We start from the raw sequence: 18,619 nt of genomic DNA, 5'->3' as shown, positions 1-18,619 counted from the left end.
TGGATCTTCTAATAGTACAATTATGTAGATAGTAGTATCAGTTGGCTCCAAATCTTCTACTAAGTTCATATACAAAGCTATATTGCAGGATGGAAGTTTAACTGTGAGATAGTCAGATTATTGAGAATGCTGTAGGAGCCACTGAGTTTAGCAACCGATCATGGCCGTGGCTGGGACACACCTCCCACCATTAATGTTTTGACTAACAATGTTGATTGTTTCTTTTATATTATTGGATCCTTAAGTTGTGTTCCATGATTAACTAGTTAGGACAATTATGCTTTTCACATTGTCGGAATATGAGGCTTGTACATTGCTTAACAATAGCCCACAGCATAGTATACCCACTGGCAAATTCCATGTTTCTGCAGCTTAAGCATTTGCTCCAGTAAAATATAGATTATGCTTGGGTGTTTTTTTAAACTCTTGGCATCTTACTGTATCTTTTTCTTTGTTCTGAGAAACGTTATCTTTTTCTTTCTGTATGGCAGAGTATCAAAATTATTGTTGACATTAATTTTACCTGACTTTGTCAGGAGATATTGCTTTTTACTGAATTGCTGCAGAAGCAGTGCATAGTGTGAAAAAAAAGTTGGTTTAAGGCAAATATTAACCATTTATTAGTCTCCAGTAGAGGTCTAGATTTTCAGGTATTTGATATTTTATGTACTCAACAAGACATAAGCCAAAAATGTATTAATCTCATAACTCCAGAGAATCTAATCTTTCTTTCATAAAATGCCACAAAAGAATAAGTATTTTTTTTTCTTTGACACAAGCATCAAATGGACATTTTACTTTAATCAAAACTCTTTCTTTCTTTGTACATCCAATATAAAATATAGATATTTTAAAAAACAGCTCAGTTGGATGTGTTAATTCATATGAATGTAGTTAAAATATTCTTATGCTGAGTTCTGTTAAATAATACTGTGAGATTTATATTAAGTTATTTTGTACTTTTGCATTTTCATTTTATGGTATACAGTATATAAATATAGTGTACGATAGTTTTTTTGTTTTTTTGAGCAATTAAAAAATGCAAAGGCAATTTTTCACTGGTATTATATTTTTATCTAGGTGTTTATATTTATTAAGAAGTATTTGTTCTGTTTTATATGTTTTTTCTGTTTTTTATATGTTTTTAACACAGCACATAGGTAGTATTACTTTGTCCTTAAAGGGATATATATGTCAAAATTAAACTTTCATAATTTAGATATAGAGTGAAAAAAAAAACATAATCCAGTTAACTTCTATTATCAAATGTACCTTTCTCTCTGTATTCTTTGTTAAACTAAGCTCCTTTCCATTGCACACACTGAGGAATATTTATCAAGCCGTCAATCGCAAATACGCTGGAATTCTGCAGCGTAATTGTGGCAAGCCTGATTCACCCAATTTATCAAAGCCTACGGACCGGCAAAAGTTGAAATTTGTGACGTAACATACGATCCGTCAGTCTCAATCCGACACAGATTGATGCTTACATCATTACAGAGGCCGCAGATGCCATAGGAATCAATGGGAGTCTGAAAGCAGCGAAAAGCTTATGTTCGATGCTGCCAAATATCCCATTGATTTCTATAGTAGAATAAAAGTTACGTTTACACCTAACACCCTAACATGTACCCTGAGTCGAAACACCCCTAATCTGCCAACCCCAACATCGCCGCCACCTACATAAAATATATTAACCCCTATCCCACCGCTCCCGGACCCCGCTGCCACCTACATAATGTTATTAACCCCTATCCTGCCTCTCCCAGACCCCACCGCCACCTACATAATGTTATTAACCCCTATTCCGCCGCTCCCGGGCCCCTCCGCAACTAAATAAAAATATTAAACAATGCAAGAAGCTGGACTTATGACCCCACACTTATGAAAAATCCCCAACATAAAGATCATATTTTAAACAGATGATGGAATTCTGGAATATTAATACAGATTCCATCGATAACCCGATTCAGATTTGGGCAGCCCATAAATCGGTGTTAAGAGGTTTCCTAATCCAACTAAAGTCAAAATCAAAAAGGGAAACACAGTTACTATTACAGACACTACACAAGGAGATAGCTATGCTAGAGAAACAACATAGACTTACCTGCTCACCCAAGGTATATAAAACATTGCAAAATTAACGCCAAAAACTATACAAATTATTAAATGACCAGTCACTTAGAGCCGGAATAAGACTACAAACCAAATACTATATATACGCCAATAAACCAAATTGTTATCTAGCCAATAAAATTAGGGATAGGATCAAAGATATTTCCATTGCCTTCTTACTCATAAATGCAGATGAATCTACTATTATAGTTGTTTATATGATGGCAAGAAAGTTTCCAAATCGGAAAACAAACTTCCTGTCTCCTGAATAGATTTCTGGAGGAAGCCACTCTGCCCCAAATTGACCAACAGGATTTGGCAACTCTTAACTTAGACATTAGCGCAAGCGAGGTACAGAGAGTTATCAAAGATCTGAAACCTGGTAAAGCAGCGGGCCCAGATGGCTTTTCAGGCGAGTACTATAAACTATTTAAATCTTTTCTCATACCTCACCTAGTCAAATTTAGCAATCATATACTTCAAGGACATACTATTCCCTCAGAACTTTTAGATGCCAAAATTATAGTCCTCCCTAAGCTGGATAAGGACAGGTCCAGCTGTCATAATTATAGACCAATTTCCCTCATTAACCAAGATTTAAAAATGTTTACCAAAATTCTGGCCAACCGATTAAATATTAGCTCATTCCTATCTTATAATAAATTTAAACTTACCTTTAGAATTAAAATAAACTATATTAAACTACTAATTAACCTACCCTAACTATTATACTAAAATCACATTAAACTATATTAAACTACTAATTAACCTACCCTAACTATTATACTAAAATTACATTAAACTATATTAAACTACTAATTAATCTACCCTAACTATTATACTACAATTACATAAAACTATTAATTAACCTACCCTATTATAGTAAAATTACATTAAACTAACAATTAAATTAACTATATAACATTTTTAAAAACCTAACCCTACTCAAGTTATTTAAATCTACTATAAAGAATTGCTAATTAATTAATTAACTAATTTACACAAAATAAAAAACACTAAGTTACACAAAATAAAAAAGAAATGATCAAATATGTCAACTAACTACACCTAATCTAAAAGCCCTATCAAAATAAAAAAGCCCCCCAAAATAAAAAAACCTAGCCTACACTAAACTACCAATGGCCCTTAAAAGGGCCTTTTGCGGGGCATTGCCCCAAAGAAATCAGCTCTTTTACCTGTAAAATACAAACACCCCCAACAGTAAAACCCACCACTCACACAACCAACCCCCCAAATAAAAACCTTTCTAAAAAACCTAAGCTCGTCATTGCCCTGAAAAGGGCATTTGTATGGGCATTGCCCTTAAAAGGGCATTTAGCTCTTTTTCAGCCCAAAGTCCCTAATCTAAAATTAAAACCCACCCAATAAAACCTTTAAAAAAAACTAACACTAACCTCTGAATATCCACTTACGGGTTTCGAAGACCGGACATCCATCCTCATCCAAGTGGCAGAAGTCCTCAGCGAAGCCGGCAGAAGTCTTCATCCAAGCGGGCCAAAGTCTTCCTCCAAGCGGGCAGAAGTCTTCATCCAGATGGCATCTTCTATCTTCATTCATCCGGGTTGGAGCGGCTTCATCTTCAAGACATCCGGAGCGGAGCATCTTCTTCTTATGACGACTCTTGCAGAATGAAGTTTCCCTTTGAATGAAGTCATCCAAGATGGCGTCCCTTGCATTCCGATTGGCTGATAAAATTCTATCAGCCAATAGGAATTAAGGTGGAAAAAATCCTACTGGCTGTTGCAATCAGCCAATAGGATTGAGCTTTCATCCTATTGGCTGATCCATCAGCCAATAGGATTGAGCTCGCATTCTATTGGCTATTCCAATCAGCCATTCGGAATGTAAGAGAAGGCATCTTGGATGACGTCATTTAAAAGGAAACTTCATTCTGCAAGAGTCATTGTGAGAAGAGGATGCTCCGCACCGGATGTCTTGAAGATGGAGCCGCTCCATGCCAGATGGATGAAGATAGAAGATGCCATCTGGATAAAGACTTCGGCCCACTTGGATGAAGACTTCTGCCGGCTTCACTGAGGACTTCTGCTGCTTGGATGAGGTTGGATGTCCGGTCTTGGAAAACTGTAAGTGGATCTTCGGGGGTTAGTATTAGGGTTTTTTAAGGGTTTATTGGGTGGTTTTTAATTTTAGGTTAGGGACTTTGGGCTGAAAAAGAGCTAAATGCCCTTTTAAAGGCAATGCCCATACAAATACCCTTTTCAGGGCAATGGGGAGCTTAGGTTTTTTAGATAGGTTTTTATTTGGGGGGTTGGTTGTGTGGGTGGTGGGTTTTACTGTTGGGGGGTGTTTGTATTTTATTTTACATGTAAAAGAGCTGATTTCTTTGGGGCAATGTCCCGCAAAAGGCCCTTTTAAGGGCCATTGGTAGTTTAGTGTAGGCTAGGGTTTTTTTATTTTGGGGGGCTTTTTTATTTCGATAGGGCTATTAGATTAGGTGTAATTCGTTTTTATTTTTGATAATTTTGTTTTTTTATTTTGTGTAATTTAGTGGGGGGGGGTTGTAATTTAGATAATTGTATTTAATTAATTTAATTTATTTTATTTTATTGTAATGTTAGGTTTTATTGTAAGGTAGATTAGGTTTTATTTTGCAGGTAAATTTGTATTTATTTTATCTAGGTAGTTAGTAAATGGTTAATAACTAGTCTACCTAGTTAAAATAAATACAAAATTACCTGTAAAATAAAAATAATACCTAAAATAGCTACAATGTAACTATTAGGTTTTTTTTTATTTTAGGGGGGCTTTTTTATTTTGATAGGGCTATTAGATTAGGTGTAATTAGTTTAAATATTTGATCATTTCTTTTTTATTTTGTGTACCTTAGTTGTTATTTTTTTGTAACTTAGTAATTCTTTATAGTAGATTTAAATAACTTGAGTAGGGTTAGATTTTTAAATATGTTATATAGTTAATTTAATTGTTAGTTTAATGTAATTTTAGTATAATAGGGTAGGTTAATTAATAGTTTAATATAGTTTAATGTATTTGTAGTATAATAGTTAGGGTAGGTTAATTAGTAGTTTAATATAGTTTATTTTAATTCTAAAGGTAAGTTTAAATTTATTAAAAAATAGTGATGAGTTAATATTTAATGTAAAGTTAGCAGGTTGTTAGGTTTAGGGGTTAATAGCTTAATTTAGTTTATGGGGATGTGGGGGGCTGGCGGTTTAGGGGTTAATTGGTTTAGTAAGTGTTAGTGATGTGGGAGGTCAGGGGTTTAGGGGTTAATACATTTATTTAGTTGCGGAGGGGTCCAGGAGCGGGGGATAGGGGTTAATACCTTTATTAGAGTTGCGGTGGGCTCCGGGATTGGAGGGATAGGGGTTAATACATTTATTAGAGTTGCAGTGGGCTCCGGGAGCGGCGGGATTGGTGTTAATACATTTATTAGAGTTGAGGGAGGTGGGCTCCGGGATCCGAAGGATAGGGGTTAATACATTTATTAGAGTTGCGGTGGGCTCCGGGAACGGCGGTATAAGGGTTAAACATTTTAGTATAGTGGCGGTGTTTAGTGACAGGGTATAAATAAAGTTTGGAAAAAGCTGAATAGCAGCGAGATCGATGACTATTAGTTAACAACAGTCCGCTGCTCATTGCCCCGTACTTGGTGCACAGATTTTTGACAGATTTTTTTTATAAATAAGGAGAGCGAATTCAGGTCTGCGGCCCCAATGTTAGGAGATGTTAGGCGAGCGTATTGGTGCCGGTGAATGCAGCACTGTTGACGGCTTGATAGATAGGCCTCACTGAGGTAAACTCAGTAATGTTCATGTCTAGAAGTCTAGAAGGCAGGTCACACAACACCTTGTCTGTCTGTCGTTTAGTACATATGGACTAATATTTGTATTAAATGTATAATGATCAAGACATGTGCAAGATCCTGAGTCTAACTCAATATTCTCTCATGGCAAGGGGCTAATTTCAACAATGGATACAAAGTAAAAAAGGAGCATTAAAGGGACATGAAACCCAAATTTTTTCTTTCATGATATAGAAAGAACATGCAATGTTAATCAACTTTCTAATTTACTTCTATTATCAAATTTGTTTCATTTTCTTGATATCCTTTGCTGAAAAGCATATCTAGATATGCTCAGAAGCTGCTGATTGGTGGCTGTACATAGATGCCTCGTGTGATTGGCTCACCCATGTGCATTGCTTTTCTTCAACAAGGGATATTTAAAGAATGAAGCAAATTAGATGATAGAAGTACATTGGAATGTTATTTCAAATTGCATTCTCTACCTGAATCATGAAAGAAAAAAAATTGTGTGTAGTGTCCCTTTAAATACAAAGTAAAATTGAAAGAGTGTTTTTAACTGTACACTCTATTTGAATCATGAAAGTTCAATTGTGATTTTCATGTCTTTGTTACAGCTAAAATATCAGAGCTTATAGTAAAATATTCTTGACAGGAATTCACAGCTCATGTATATTTTGTGTTCATATATATGACTTATTTGTCAATTTCAATCCAAAGAGCTGTATACAGGATCCATTAAAAAAAACCAACATGGTTTTATGTTTTTTTTTTTTTTTTAATGTTTTACTTCAGATACTTAAACCTCCTCATTTTTAAAATTGCCTAAGAACACCTTTTTCTGTATGTTTCTGTATGTTCAGAATCAATATTACTGATGACCTATTTAGAATTCCTAGATGCCTTCTTATCAAGGAAGGTTGAGGCGCTCCCTCTGCTATTGATCTTCTACCAGGATTGACTATCTCTAAGGGACATACATACTCTCTTTTCCAACATGAAACTAAAGTAATGAGCAAGTATAAATAAAAGAATATTTTTCTTTTTTTCCTGCCTAAAATGGTGGTAACCTTCAGCCCTGCATTACTGTGCTCTTTATAAAATAAATCACAATTATATATATTCTTTACAGCTGATATTATATTTGTTTAACCAGCTGCAAGGAGCCACATTATTCTCTAACTGCTAGATTAAAAAAGAAAGGCAACATATTTAGAAGCATATTTTCCTACAATTTTCATCCATACACTTCTGTCTACATATCTTCATGCTTATTCGAAATGCAATAAAAGTACTTGGCATGGATATGTGACATATGGCCTCATAGTGAATTTAAATTTGTTTCCTATGTATAAAATAAATGTTTTGATAAGTCAAAAATTAAAGCAATTTGCTTTTTTTAATACAATTTCCATTTATTGTCACTCAGGTAGATTATGAGTTATGCGCGATATAGGGAATTTAACGAAGACAACAAAAGTTGCGTTATTTCACCCTCTATAGCGCTGCCATTACAAGTTTTGAAACAGCCGGCTTATGCGTGCAATATGGTTGTGTTGAGCTCCATACCGCACAAAATACAAGCGTTGCTTTGACGTGCTCGTGCACGCTTTTCCCATAGATCTGCGATTGTGGAATGAAAAGCTCTGTAACGCAGCCCCATTGGTGTCTATGGAGAAAAAAAGTAATGTTTAACCCCTTAACGACCAAGGACGTACGCCACACGTCCTCAAAAAAAATACAGTTAATGACCGAGGACGTGTGGCGTACGTCCTTGGTCTGGAAAGCAGCTGGAAGCGATCCTGCTCGCTTCCAGCTGCTTTCCGGTTATTGCAGTGATGCCTCAACATCGAGGCATCCTGCAATAACCCCCCTTGGCCACCCGATGCAGAGAGAGCCACTCTGTGGCCCTCTCTGTACCGGACATCGATGGCTGGTTTCGTTGGTGGGTGGGAGCCAGTCTGGGAAGCGGGTGGGCGGCCATCGATGGGCCGTATGATGTGGAGGGGGGCGGGATCGTGGGCGGGAATGCCGGGTGCGCGCGCGGGTGCGCACGCGTGCACGAGGGTGCGCGCGCGCGGGTAGAAAGCGGGTGGGAACCGCTACACTACAGAAAAATGATGGGAGAAAAGTGGCAGTGATTGCCAAATATATTTAAATATATGTAGATCTGAGAGATCTGGGAGGGGTGGTGGGTTGGTCTTTTGGGGGGGGCAAGCTACACTACAGAAAATTATTTTAAAAAAAAATAATAAAAACATGTTTTACTATAAACTGGGTACTGGCAGACAGCTGCCAGTACCAAAGATGGCTACTAATAAGTTAGAGGGGGATGGGTAAAGAGCTGTTTGGGGGGTATCAGGGAGGTTGGGGGCTAAGGGGGGATCCTCCAGAGCAGCATATGTAAATATGCCTTTTTTTTAATTTATTTTTTATCAAGGATAGCTTTTTTTTTTAGTACTGGCAGACTTTCTGCCAGTACTTAACATGGCGGGGACAATTGTGGGGTGGGGGAGGGAAGAGAGCTGTTTGGGAGGGATCAGGGGGTGTAATGTGTCAGGTGGGAGGCTGATCTCTACACTAAAGCTAAAATTAACCCTGCAAGCTCCCTACATGCTACCTAATTAACCCCTTCACTGCTAGCCATAATACACGTGTGATGCGCAGCGGCATTTAGCGGCCTTCTAATTACCAAAAAGCAACGCCAAAGCCATGTATGTCTGCTATTTCTCAACAAAGGGGATCCCAGAGAAGCATTTACAACCATTTGTGCCATAATTGCACAAGCTGTTTGTAAATGATTTCAGTGAGAAACCTAAAATTGTGAAAAATTTTACTTTTTTTTTTATTTAATCGCATTTGGCGTTGAAATGGTGGCATGAAATATACCAAAATGGGCCTAGATCAATACTTAGGGTTGTCTACTACACTACAATAAAGCTAAAATTAACCCTACAAGCTCCCTACATGCTCCCTAATTAACCCCTTCATTGCTGGGCATAATACACGTGTGGTGCGCAGTGGCATTTAGCGGCCTTCTAATTACCAAAAAGCAACACCAAATCCATATATGTATGCTATTTATGAAAAAAGGGGATTCCAGAGAAGCATTTACAATCATTTGTGCCATAATTGCACGAGCTGTTTGTAAATAAATTCAGTGAGAAACCTAAAGTTTGTAACAAAATGTGTAAAAAAGTGAACAATTTTTTTTATTTGATCGCATTTGCCGGTGAATTGGTGGCATGAAATATACCAAAATGGGCCTAGATCAATACTTTGGGATGTGTTCTAAAAAAAAATATATACATGTCAAGGGATATTCAGGGATTCCTGGAAGATATCAGTGTTCCAATGTAACTAGCGCTAAGTTTGAAAAAAAGTGGTTTGGAAATAGCAAAGTGCTTCTTGTATTTATTGCCCTATAACTTGCAAAAAAAAGCAAAGAACATGTAAACATTGGGTATTTCTAAACTCAGGACAAAATTTGGAAACTATTTAGCATGAGTGTTTTTTGGTGGTTGTAGATGTGTAACAGATTTTGGGGGTCAAAGTTAGAAAAAGTGTGTTTTTTTCCATTTTTTCCTCATATTTTATATTTTTTTTATAGTAAATTATAAGATATGATGAAAATAATGGTATCTTTAGAAAGTCCATTTAATGGCGAGAAAAACAGTATATAATATGTGTGGGTACAGTAAATGAGTAAGAGTAAAATTACAGCTAAACACAAACACTGCAGAAATGTAAAAATAGCCTTGGTCCCAAACGGTCAGAAAATGGAAAAGTGCTGTGGTCATTAAGGGGTTAAACCTAACACCCTAACATAAACCCTAAGTCTAAACTGCTCCCCCCGACATCGCTGACACCTACATAATGTTATTAAACCCTAATTTGCCGCTCCCGATATCGCAGCCACCTAAATAAATCTATTAACGCCTAATCTGCCTCTCCCGATATCGCTGCCACTATACTAAAGTTTCTAACCCTTATTCCCTCGCACCCCAACATCTCCAACAGTATAATAAATCTATTAACCCCTATTCCGCTGCTCCCCAACCTCGCCGCCTCTTAAAAAAGCTTTTAACCCCCTAAACCTCTGGCCTCCCACATCACAACCACTAAATAAACATATTAACCCTTAAACCGCCAGCCCCCCACATTGCAACAACCTAAATTAAACTATTAACCCCTAAACCTAACCCTAAACCTAACCCTAACCCTAAACCCTAAACCTAACTTTAACTCTAAACCCCCTAACTTTAACATAATTAAATAGAGTTAAATTACAATTATTAACTAAATAATACCTATTTAAAACTAAATACATACTTACCTGTAAAATAAAACCTAAGCTAGCTACGATATAACTAATAGTTATATTGTAGCTAACTTACGGCTAGACTTAGAGTTTGGCGGTAGCCGTCAAAACCAGTATTAGGGGGTCCTAACGCTGGTTTTTACCGCCCGCTGGTATTTGAAGTCAGTCATTAAAGGGTCTAACGCTCACTTTGCAGCCGCAACTTTTCCATACCGCAGATCACCCTACGCCAATTGCGTATCCTATCTTTTCAATGGGATCTTTCTAACGCCGTTATTTAGAGTTCTGGCTGAAGTGAGCGTTAGAAATCTAACGACAAAACTCTAAAGTACACTAACACCCATAAACTACCTATGTACCCCTAAACCGAGGTCCCCCCACATCGCCGCCACTCTATTTTTAACCCCTAGTCTGCCGACCGCACACCGACCGCACACTGCTGCCACCTACGTTATCCCTATGTACACCTAATCTGCTGCCCCTAATACCGCTGACCCCTATATTATATTTATTAACCCCTAATCTGCCGCCCCGCTATCGCTGACACCTGCATATTTTTTTTAACCCCTAATCTGCCGCTCCGTACACCGCCGCAACCTACATTATACCTATGTACCCCTAATCTGCTGCCCCTAACACCGCTGACCCCTATATTATATTTATTAACCCCTAATCTGCCACCCCCAACGTCGCCTCCACCTACCTACAATAATTAACCCCTAATCTGCTGACCGGACCTCACAGCTACTCTAATAAATGTATTAACCCCTAAAGCTAAGTCTAACCCTAACACTAACACCCCCCTAAGTTAAATATAATTTAAATCTAACAAAATAAATTAACTCTTATTAAATAAATTATTCCTATTTAAAGCTAAATACTTACCTGTAAAATAAATCCTAATATAGCTACAATATAAATTATAATTATATTGTAGCTATTTTAGGATTAATATTTATTTTACAGGCAACTTTGTAATTATTTTAACCAGGTACAATAGCTATTAAATAGTTAATAACTATTTAATAGTTACCTAGTTAAAATAATTACAAAATTACCTGTAAAATAAATCCTAACCTAAGTTACAATTAAACCTAACACTACACTATCAATAAATTAATTAAATAAAATACCTACAATTATTTCTAACACTACACTATCAATAAATTAATTACATGAAATACCTACAAATAAATACAATGAAATAAACTAACTAAAGTACAAAAAATAAAAAAGAACTAAGTTACAAAAAATAAAAAAATATTTACAAACATTAGAAAAATATTACAACAATTTTAAACTAATTACACCTACTCTAAGCCCCCTAATAAAATAACAAAGACCCCCAAAATAAAAAAAATGCCCTACCCTATTCTAAAATTAAAATAGAAAAGCTCTTTTACCTTACCAGCCCTGAAAAGGGCCCTTTGCGGGGCATGCCCCAAAGAATTCAGCTCTTTTGCCTGTAAAAAAAACCATACAATACCCCCCAACATTACAACCCACCACCCACATACCCCTAATCTAACCCAAACCCCCCTTAAATAAACCTAACACTAAGCCCTGAAGATCTCCCTACCTTGTCTTCACCACGCCGGGTTCACCGATCGATCCAGAAGAGCCTCCGATGTCTTGATCCAAGCCCAAGCGAGGGCTGAAGATGTCCATGATCCGGCTGAAGTCTTCATCCAAGCGGGAGCTGAAGAGGTCCATGATCCGACTGAAGTCTTCTATCAAGCGGCATTCCATCAGCCAATCAGAATTTTCCTACCTTAATTCCGATTGGCTGATAGAATCCTATCAGCCAATCGGAATTCGAGGGACGCCATCTTGGATGACGTCCCTTTAAGGAGCCGTCATTCGTCGGGAAGTCATCGGTGAAGATGGATGTTCCGCATCAGCGGGATGAACTACATGGATCCGGAAGAAAGAAGATTGAAGATGCCGCTTGATAGAAGACTTCAGTCGCATCATGGACCTCTTCAGCTCCCGCTTGGATGAAGACTTCAGTTGGATCATGGACATCTTCAGCCCCCCGCTTGGGCTTGGATCAAGACATCAGAGGCTCTTCTGGATCGATCGGTGAACCCGGCGTGGTGAAGACAAGGTAGGGAGATCTTCAGGGGCTTAGTGTTAGGTTTATTTAAGGGGGGGTTTGGGTTAGAATAGGGGTATGTGGGTGGTGGGTTGTAATGTTGGGGGGGTATTGTATGTTTTTTTTTTAGTTAGTTTAGTTAGTTTATTTCATTGTATTTATTTGTAGGTATTTCATGTAATTAATTTATTGATAGTGTAGTGTTAGATTCAATTGTAGGTATTTTGTTTAATTAATTTATTGATAGTGTAGTGTTAGGTTAAATTGTAACTAAGGTTAGGATTTATTTTACAGGTAATTTTGTAATTATTTTAACTAGGTAACTATTAAATAGTTATTAACTATTTAATAGCTATTGGACCTGGTTAAAATAATTACAAAGTTGCCGCCTGTAAAATAAATATTAATCCTAAAATAGCTACAATATAATTATAATTTATATTGTAGCTATATTAGGATTTATTTTACAGGTAAGTATTTAGCTTTAAATAGGAATAATTTATTTAATAAGAGTTAATTTATTTTGTTAGATTTAAATTATATTTAACTTAGGGGGGGTGTTAGTGTTAGGGTTAGACATAGCTTTAGGGGTTAATACATTTATTAGAGTAGCTGTGAGGTCCGGTCGGCAGATTAGGGGTTAATTATTGTAGGTAGGTGGAGGCGACGTTGGGGGCGGCAGATTAGGGGTTAATAAATATAATATAGGGGTCGGCGGTGTTAGGGGCAGCAGATTGGGGTACATAGGTTTAATGTAGGTTGCGGCGGTGTACGGAGCGGCAGATTAGGGGTTAAAAAAATATGCAGGTGTCAGCGATAGCGGAGGCGGCAGATTAGGGGTTAATAAGTGTAAGGTTAGGGGTGTTTAGACTCGGTGTTCATGTTAGAGTGTTAGGTGCAGACTTAGGACGTGTTTCCCCATAGGAAACAATGGGGCTGCGTTAGGAGCTGAACGCTGCTTTTTTGCAGGTGTTAGGTTTTTTTTCATCTCAAACTGCACCATTATTTCCTATGGGGGAATCGTGCACGAGCACATTTTTGAAGCTGGCCGCGTCCGTAAGCACTGCTGGTATAGAGAGTTGCAATGGCGGTAAATCATGCTCTACGCTCCCTTTTTGGAGCCTAACGCACTGAAAACGCAGCCATTCTGTGAACTCTAAATACCAGCGGTATTTAAAAGGTGCGGGGGAAATAAAGCATGCGTTAGCTACGCGGGTCGTTACCGACAAAACTCTAAATCTATCCGTTAGGTTTTATTTGGTTTTATTGTTTTATTTCACAGGTAAGTTTGTATTTATTTTAACTAGGTAGGCTAGTAGTAAAATTACATGTGAAATAAAACCTAAGATGCCTTACATTAAAACCTACCATTACAAAAAATAAAAAACAATAAAATTACGAAATAAAACCCATACCATTACAAAGAAATAACAAACGAAATTATCCAAAATAATACAAATGATTCCTATTCTAATACCCTTTAAAAAAAAAAAAAAAAAAAACACCCCCAAAAAACCTCCCTAATCTATAATAAACTACCAAGGGCCCTTAAAAGGGCCTTTTTGTGGGCCATTAAAAGGGCCTTTTGTAGGGCATTGCCCTAAAGATAACAGCTCTTTTCCTACAAAAGAAAAACAAACACCCCCTAACAGTATACAAACCCCCATCCCCCAAACACACAAAATAGAAATAAAGTAAAACCTAATCTACCCATTGCCCTGAAAAGGGCATTTGTATGGGCATTGCCCTTAAAATAAAAACCCACCCCAAAATGAAAAAAAAAACATTACATAAAATAACAAACAAATTATCCAAAATAATAAAAAATATCTATAATAAGCTACCAATTGCCCTTAAAAGGGCCTTTTGTAGAGCTTTGCCCTAAGTTAAACAGCTCATTTGCTCACAAATAAATACAAAACCCACTAACATTACAACCCCCACCCCAAACCCACAAAATAAAAAAACTATCTAAAAAACCTAATCTACCCATTGCCCTGAAAAGGGCATTTGTATGGGCATCGCCATGAAAAGGGCATTCAGCTCTTTTGCTGCCCTTAAAAGGGCATGCAGGTCTTTTAAGAGTGTCCACCCTAATCTAAAAAAAAAACACCCGAACAAACCTTAAAAAACCTAACACTAACCCCTCTTTAGGTACTGACAGTTGTTGAAGTCCCGCTTGAATGATCTTCATCTCGGAAGCTCCATCTTCATCCAGGCGGCATCTTCATCCAGGTGACTCCATCTTCATCCATTGCGGGACTGGCATCTTCTTCATCCCTGCGGATGCATGGATATTCGAATCAGCCAATACAATGAGAGCTGCTTAAATCCTATTGGCTGATTTGAACAGCCAATAAGATTTTAGCAGCCCTAATTCCTATTGGCTGATTTAAAATTTTCAGCCAATAGGAATGCAATGGTACCCCCAGTATAAAAGGGGTACCTTGCATTTACAATCCTCAGTGTGCGGAGGACGACCGCATGAAGAGGACCTCCACATCAGATCGATGGACCTCTGCCTTGACCTCCGCCTTGGACCTTCGCCTAGACCTCCTCCTCCACGCATCGCCGTTCCACCTCTGCAGGGATGAAGAAGATGCTGGTCCCGCGATGGATGAAGATGGAGCCACCTGGATGAAGACCTCTCGTCGCCTGGATGTCCAGACTTCAGGAATTGTAAGTGGATCTTCGGGGGTTAGTGTTAGGATTTTTTAAACTTTTTTGGGTGTTTTTTTTTTTTTTTAATTTAGGGTTTGGGCTTTTCTTAAAAGAGCTAAATGCCATTTTCAGGGCAATGCAAAAGAGCTACCTTAGGTTTTTGTTAGAGTTAGGGTTTTTAATTTTGGGGGGTTGGTTGGGTGATGGGTTTTAGTGTTGAGGGGTCTTTGTGTATTTTTACAGGTAAAAGAGCTGTTTAACTTAGGGCAATGACCTACAAAAGGCCCTTTTAAGGGTTATTGTAGGCTAGGATTTTTTTTATTTTGTGTGGGCTTTTTTATTTTATAGGGCTATTAGATTAGGTGTAATTCTTTTTATTTTTGATAATTTCGTTTGATATTTTTCATAATTTGGTGTTTGTTATTTTTTGTTTAGGCGTTAATAGTTTAATTTAGTATATTTCGTTGTTCGTTGGTTTAGGGGTTAATAGGTTTATTTTAGTAGCGGCGGTGCCAGGGAATGGCGGAATAGGGGTTAATATCTTTATTATAGTGGGGCCGATGTTCGGATGCAGGGGAATAGGGGTTAATAACTTTAGTATAGTTGCGGCAATGTCGTGAGCGGCAGATTAGGGGTTAATAGGTTTAATATAGTGTTTGCGATGTGGGAGGGCCTCGGTTTAGTGGTTAATAGGTTGGTGTTAGTGTACTTTGTAACACTTTAGGTATGACTTTTATGTAACAGTTTTGTTGCGTAAAACTCAAAGCTACTGCTCTCAGATTGCTAAACGGATCTTGTCGGTATAGGCTGTAACACAAGTTTTTTAGCTTTACTGCAAAACTTTTAATTTCTACGCTATGGATGTCCCATGAAAAAACGCAATTTTTACGAGTGAGGGACTGACGTTGCATTACAGGCTAAAAGGCTTGCTGTATAGCTATACCGACAAGACTCATAATGGCTGCAGTGCTGTTTTAACTTTACTGCAAAACTTTTAATTTCTACGCTATGGATGTCCCATGAAAAAACGCAATTTTTACGAGTGAGGGACTGACGTTGCATTACAGGCTAAAAGGCTTGCTGTATAGCTATACCGACAAGACTCATAATGGCTGCAGTGCTGTTTTAACGCTGAAATGCCAATTTTTTCAGCGGTAAAACCCGAACGCAAAACTTGTCATCTAGGTGATAATTAACAATCAGAGTGTATTTTTTTGTTTTTTTCTTAACCAAGTTATTTCAAGTACACTATAAATAACCTAAAAGAAAAATAGAGAAAAAAAGAGCGCCCAAAAACGCATCTAAGTGCAGACTGTCTGTCTGTGACATAAAACACACATAAGAATCACACTCACAATTTAAAAGATTAAAACATGCGGTGTATAATATCACCCAATGAGTTCTCTTTTCCTCCTGCTTTACTAGCGTGGCGTGCGGCGTCAGTGACCCAGCTGTCTGTAGGTGTGTTGGGATTTAACCAATCCGGTAGTCACTTCCGTAACTCAACCCTCCGCTATTGGTTGGTTCACGAAGGTTGTTAGAATCCTTCTCCCAATAGAGTATTAAGTCTCTATAACTTCTTAAAAACCACTATTATTGATGTAAAATACATGGATCATCCTTGACTATGTTTATCTTATCTTCTCTGCAGTGGGCAGTTAGAGACAGGTATAAATGAGCTCCTGTAAGGAACAACAATCACTGTGGAGAATATTGCAGGGAGGGATAAGGTTCTATAAATAACAGGAAAAAAAATACTCCTGCACCGTGCTTCAGCACTGAATAGCTTATAGTTCTGGTGAGCATCACTGATACCCACTATTTTGGAAGGATTAGTAGGAATATATGATTTAGCTTTCTATCTATCTCTCTGTCTGTCTGTCTGTCTGTCATATCTATATTATAGTTTGCACCTGTGCTTGAAAGCAATATCAAAAACAAAATTTATGCTTACCTGATAAATGTATTTATTTCCTGATATGGTGAGTCCACGGCTGTTGGGAATATCACTCCTAATCAGCAGGAGGAGGCAAAGAGCACCACAGTTAAACTGCCAAGTATCACTCCCTTACCCACAACCCCCAGTCATTCGACTGAAGGGAAATGGAGAAAAAGGAGTAACACAAGGTGTAGAGGTGCCTGAGGTTATAGTCAAAACAACAACTATCTTAAAAAAAAGGGTGGGGCCGTGGACTCACCATATCCGTAAATAAATACATTTATCAGGCAAGCATAAATTTTGTTTTTCTTTCCTAAGATATGGTGAGTCCACGGCTTGAGTAATTACTTTTGGGAACCAATACCCAAGCTAGTGGACACGGATAAGTAGGAAGGGACAAGACAGGCAGTCCTAAACAGATGGCACCATGGCTTAAAGAACCTTTTTCTAAAAAAAAAGCCTCAGCCAAGGCAAAAATATAAAATTTGGGAAAAGTATCTAGAGAAGACCAAGTTGCAGCCTTGCAAATTTGTTCTTACAGAAGGTTCATTTTTAAAAACCCAAGAAGAGGAAACAGCTCTTGTGGAATGAGCCATAATTTCTCAGGAGGCTGCTGTCCAGCAGTCTCATAAGTCAAACGAATTATACTTCCTAACCAAAAAAGAAAGAGTAGTAGCAGTAGCTTTCTGACCTTTACATTTCCCAGAGAAACAGATAAAGAGGGCAGAGGACTGACAAAAATCCTTAGTCACCTGTAAGTAGAATTTAAGAGCATGTACAACATTCAAATTGTGTAACAAATGCTCTTTGGAAGAAGAAGGATTAGGACACAGAGAGGGAACAACAATTTCCTGATTGCTATTTCTATTAGAAACAACCTTGGGAAGGAAACCTAACTTAGCACAAAGAACTGCCTTATCGGCATGAAAAATAAGATAAGGGGAATCACACTGCAGAGCTGAGAGTTCCGAGACTCTTCGAGCAGAAGTTATAGCAACAAGAAACAAAACCTTCCAAGATAACAACTTAATGTCTATGGAATGCAACGACTCAAATGGAGCCAGCTGTAAAACTTTAAGAACAAGGTTAAGTCTCCAAAGAGGAACACCAGACTTAAAGACAAGCCTGATTTTGACCTAAGTCCTGACAAAAAGATTGCACATCTGGCACATTCGCCAAACGTTTAACTGATAAAGCAGAAATCTGACCCTTCAGGGTACTGACTGACAATCCCTTTTCCAGGTCTTCCTGAAGAAAAGATAAAATTCTAGGAATTCTAATTCTACTCTGAGAGTAGCCCTTGGATTCACACCAATAAAGATATTTACGCCATATCTTATGGTAAATCTTTCTAGTAACAGGCTTGTGAACCTGAACCACGCTTAGACAGAATTAAGTGTTCAATATCCAAGCAGTGTAACATATGCCTGCCTGAGCCTGATATCACTGTTCCTTTAAGACTGCCTCCCCTGCTACTGACAATCATTTTGTTTGGGGAGTATCTGCATTTAACTTACCTGCCAAAAAATTCATGCACCTGATTCCCTCCACCTCTTTTTAAATCATCTCAGGCCTAATGTGCATTGCATTAGCTTTTAAGTTTTGTTCCACAACAACAGAGGTCTGTGACTGTTACAGTATAGATTTTACCAGCAAAATCAAACTACAGCCTTTCCTTTTAAG

Source organism: Bombina bombina, chromosome 3 (assembly GCF_027579735.1).
Source record: "Bombina bombina isolate aBomBom1 chromosome 3, aBomBom1.pri, whole genome shotgun sequence".
In the NCBI taxonomy this organism is placed as follows: domain Eukaryota; kingdom Metazoa; phylum Chordata; class Amphibia; order Anura; family Bombinatoridae; genus Bombina; species Bombina bombina.
Note: the sequence above shows the minus strand (reverse complement) of the source record.